This window comes from Phoenix dactylifera, unplaced genomic scaffold, assembly GCF_009389715.1.
Source record: "Phoenix dactylifera cultivar Barhee BC4 unplaced genomic scaffold, palm_55x_up_171113_PBpolish2nd_filt_p 001289F, whole genome shotgun sequence".
Taxonomy (NCBI): domain Eukaryota; kingdom Viridiplantae; phylum Streptophyta; class Magnoliopsida; order Arecales; family Arecaceae; genus Phoenix; species Phoenix dactylifera.
The window spans coordinates 73,790-79,038 of NW_024068621.1; the positions used below are offsets into that span (position 1 = coordinate 73,790).

At 40.3% G+C, this 5,249-nt stretch overlaps 1 pseudogene; it reads left to right on the plus strand.

The window, feature by feature from the left end:
* Positions 1-4,804: 4,804 nt before the first annotated feature.
* Positions 4,805-4,902, plus strand: LOC120108355 (annotated as a pseudogene).
* The last annotated feature ends 347 nt before the right edge of the window (positions 4,903-5,249 follow it).

Genomic DNA, 5,249 nt, shown 5'->3' on the forward strand with positions numbered 1-5,249 from the left:
TTAATTCTAACTAATATACACGTACCTTGGCCGTCATGCTCAGTCATAAGAAGGCTCCTCTAAGGGAAAGGAGTCCTCTTCATCTGCAAAATTCTCAAGAAAAGGTTTTAATCTTTGTCCATTTATCTTAAAAATTGTGCCATCCTGTGAATTTTCAATTTCAACTGCCCCGTGTGGAAAAACAGTTTTTACAATGAAAGGACCTGTCCATCTTGATCGTAACTTTTCAGGAAACAGATGTAAGCGGGAGTCATAACAAAGAACTTTTTGTGCAGGTTCAAAAGATTTTCTTAGAATTAATTTATCATGCCTAATTTTCATTCGTTCTTTACAAAGTCTAGCATTGTCATACGCATCCCGTCGAATTTCATTCAACTCACTTAGTTGTATTTTTCTGGCTAAACCAGCATCTGACAGTTCAAAGTTTAATTTTCTAATGGCCCAATACGATTTATACTCTATTTCAACAGGTAGATGACATGCTTTTCCATAGACTAGCCGATACGGGGACATACCAAGAATAGTTTTATAAGCAGTATGGTAAGCCCATAATGCGTCAGAAAGTTTTAAATACCAGTCTTTGCGTGATGGATTCACCGTTTTCTCTAAAATTCGTTTAATCTCCCGATTGGCTAACTCTACTTGGCCACTAGTCTGCGGGTGATAAGGAGTTGCAATTCTATGGGTGATACCGTACTTTCGTAACAGAATCTCAAAAGGTTTATTACAGAAATGTTTTCCCCCATCACTAATTATAACCTTGGGCATCCCAAACCTAGAAAATATGTTTTCTTTAAGAAATTTTAAAACTGGTTTGTGGTCATTTGTTCGACAAGATACAGCTTCCACCCATTTGGACACATACTCAACACCAACCAAAATGTACTCATATCCAAAAGACGGTGGGAATGGGCCCATGAAATCAATGCCCCATATGTCAAAAATTTCAATAGCAGTAATGGGCTGAAGAGGCATCATTTGCCTACGAGTTAGACTTCCAACACGTTGACATGGGTCACATGTCCTACAGAACTCGTGGGCATCTTTAAATAGTGTAGGCCAATAAAAACCACATTGTAACACCTTAGCTGCCGTTTTCTTAGATGCAAAGTGTCCTCCGCAAGCATTGGCATGACAGAAAGAGAGTACACTTTGTATCTTATGATTCGGAATACATCTTCTAAAGATTTGATCATTGCAATACTTGAACAAATAAGGGGCATCATAATAATAACTCCTTACTTCACGCAAGAAATTATTCTTATCATTCGATCCCCAATGCTCCGGCATCCGGTTCGTGACAAGAAAGTTTACAATATCAGCATACCATGGTATAGTAGAAAGTGCAAACAGCTGCTCTTCAGGGAACGAGTCCTTGATGGGCAACTGTGGCACCAAATCATGAACAACTAGCCGTGATAGATGGTCAGCAACCACATTTTCTACTCCCTTTTTATCTTTGATAGTGATGTCAAATTCTTGGAGTAGAAGTATCCATCGTATTAAGCGTGGTTTGGCCTCTTTCTTATCCAGTAAATATTTTAGCGCTGCATGATCCGTGAAGATAACAATAGGAGCACCAAGGATATAAGAGCGAAATTTGTCTAATGCAAATACTACAGCAAGCAATTCCTTCTCGGTGGTGGTGTAATTCATTTGAGCATCATTTAAGGTTTTGCTTGCATAGTAGATGACATATGGCTTATTATCCTTGCGTTGTCCTAGGACAGCTCCTACCGCATAGTCACTAGCATCGCACATGATCTCAAAAGGTAATGACCAATCAGGTGGTCGCACGATGGGTGCAGTGCTAAGCATAGCCTTCAATTTTTCGAATGCCTCTTGACAGGTTTCGGTCCAATTGAACAGTGTATCAAGGGATAGGAGGTTACATAATGGTCGAGCTATGACACTAAAGTCCTTGATGAACCTCCTATAAAATCCAGCATGACCCAAAAATGATCTAACATCTCTAACCGTCTTGGGTGCAGGTAGCTTGGCGATTAGGTCAATCTTAGCTCTATCAACTTCCATGCCCTTCGATGAAACAATATGTCCTAGGACAATTCCCTTTGGCACCATGAAGTGGCATTTCTCCCAATTCAGTATCAAATTCTTTTCCATGCATCGAGCTAAGACTGCTTGTAAATGTAATAAACAATCATCAAAAGAATCGCCAAAAATAGAGAAATCATCCATAAACACTTCTAAAAATTTCTCGTTCATGTCTTCAAAAATACTGAGCATGCATCTTTGGAATGTTGCAGGTGCATTACACAACCCGAATGGCATCCGACGGAAAGCAAATGTGCCAAAAGGACAAGTAAAGGTAGTCTTCTCTTGATCCTCAGGTGAAATTTCGATTTGGTAGTACCCGGAATAGCCATCGAGAAAACAATAGAATTTGTGTCCTGCAACTCTTTCCAAAACTTGGTCTAGGAAGGGTAGGGGAAAGTGATCTTTCCTAGTGACCAAATTCAATTTTCGGTAGTCAACACACATGCGCCAACTCGTCGGAACACGAGTTGGAACTAGTTCACCCTGATCATTTTTGACTACCGTCAGACATGCTTTCTTGGGCACGACTTGAGTAGGACTCACCCACTTGCTATCGGAAATTGGGTAAATAATACCCACGTCCAGCAACTTGAGGATTTCTGCTTTAACCACATCTCTCATCGTAGGATTCAGCCTACGCTGCATTTGCCTTGTGGTTTTGACATTGTCCTCCAAATATATCCGGTGCGTGCAAATTAAAGGGCTAATCCCCTTCAAGTCGGCAATAGACCATCCTAAAGCTCCCTTATGATTCTTTAGAACACCAAGTAATTTTCTTTCTTGGGCATGATCCAGATTAGATGAGATGATTATAGGAAATGTGTCATCGGATCCAAGATAGGCATACTTGAGTTCCTTCGGTAAAGGTTTCAACTCGAGCTTAGGTGTTTGTTCATGGGATGGTACTATCTTTGCTTTTCGAGGTGGCAACTGTTCAAATTCCTCTATTCGCGGTCTCCACCCATTGACCATCATAACATCCGAATTATCTAAACCAGGTGGGACCACATCATTAGCAGTACCTTCAGAACACCAATCTATCAAACCATTGTCGGCCGATTCAGTAAATGTTTCTTTTAACAAATATTCTTCCGCAATGGTTTCAACCCATTCAACTTCTTTACTTTCTTCATGATCACTGGGTTGTTTACCTATACTAAAGACGTTCAGTTCCAAGGTCATATTGCCAAAAGAAAGCTTCATGACACCATTCCTACAATTGATCAATGCATTAGAAGTTGCAAGGAATGGATGTCCTAAGATGACCGGAATCTGAGATGGTGAATTGGAAGCCGGATGTGTGTCCAGTACGATAAAATCAACAGAAAAATAGAACTTGTCTACTTGGACCAACACATCTTCGATAATCCCTCTAGGAACCTTCACTGACCTGTCAGCTAATTGTAAGGTCACAGTTGTTGGCTTCAACTCACCCAAACCGAGTTGCTCATATACCGTATATGGCAACAAGTTCACACTCGCTCCTAAATCTAGCAATGCTCGCTCAATCCTAAAATTGCCAATGATGCACGAGATAGTTGGGCAACCTGGATCCTTATATTTAGGAAGAATGTTATGCTGTAAAATTGCACTCACATTTTCAGCCAGAAATGCCTTCTTCTTGACATTTAAACGACGCTTGACAGTGCACAAATCTTTTAAAAATTTTGCATAGGAAGGCACTTGTTTGATTGCATCAAGAAGAGGTACATTGATTTTTACTTGCTTAAAAAGCTCAAGAATTTCAGAGTTTGGTTCAAGCTTTTGCAAGGGCTTTAATCTTTGTGGAAATGGTGCAGAAAAAGGACATTCAATTTTTTCAGTAGATGTTGGTGCTTCAGTTTCTTCATTATCCTTTTCTTTTGTCTTGAGAGGGTCAGAATCAGGTATGACTTGTGTTTGTTCTGGGACTGGTCGGTCAATAATCTTTCCACTTCGCAATGTTATTATACTCTTTGCTTGCTCTTTATGCGAAGTTGAAGATGATGCATTGCTACCGCCGTAGACTTGAGGGTTAGGTTGTGGTTGAGCTGGTAGCTTACCCTTCTCTTGAGCACTTAAAGCAGTGGTCAGCGTTGTCAGTTGATTTCTTAATTCATCATTGATTTTAGCTTAACCTTGCATGAAAGATTGCAAAGTTTCTTCGAGACTGGATTTTTGAGGGGGTGCATGTGCATAAGGAGGGTGCGGAGGTGGAGGAGTTGGGTTATATACTTGTTGAGGTTGGTCATTCCTCCACCTGAGATTTGGATGGTTCTTCCATCCAGGGTTGTAAGTACCCGAAAAAGGATTATTGAAAGATTTTTGATAGGTATTCATAACATTGGCCTGATCGTGCAAGACTTCCTTGAATGCGGGTATTGTGGGGCAATCAGTGATGAGATGGCCAGGCATCTCGCAAATCCTACAACACTCGCTGTTATGTTCTACGGTCTTGACGGGTTCAATCCTTCTAAGTTCAATTTTCTCTACCTTCCTAGTAAGGGCTGCCATTTTAGCCTGAATGTCATCCTGAGTATTAAGGTTGTAAACGCCCCCGTGTGGAATGCTAGTAGGCTTAGGCAAAGGTTTATTCACTCTATCCCCTGTATCCCATAATTGTGCAGTTTCTGCGAGAGAGTCTAAATAGTCCCATGCCTCATCGGGTTGCTTTTCCAGAAATAGACCATTGCACATAGTCTCTATAAATTGTTTCAACTGTGGAGACAACCCTTCGTAAAAGAAACTAATGGTTCTCCATGTTTCAAACCCATGATGAGGACAAGAGAGAAGCAAATCTTTAAATCTCTCCCAGCATTCATAAAATGTTTCATGGTCTTTTTGCTGGAAATTACTAATGTGCCTTTTCAAAAAGTTAGTCCTTTGTGCGGAAAAGAATTTTTTCAAGAATTCTCTTTGCATATCATGCCATGTTCCTAGCGATCTAGGTCTCAAGGAGTTCAGCCATGTTTTGGCTTTATCCTTTAAGGAAAAAGGAAACAAGGTCAATTTAAGGACATCTTCCGATACATTTGGCACTCTAAATGTGATGCTAATTTCCTCAAAATTCTTAAGGTGAAGATAAGGGTTCTCGGATTCCATCCCATGATACTTGGGCAGCAATTGAATTACTCCTGGTTTGATTTCAAAGTGTCCTACATTTTCAGGAATAATCATGCATGAAGGTTGACTAGTCCTAGTGGGATGTAAGT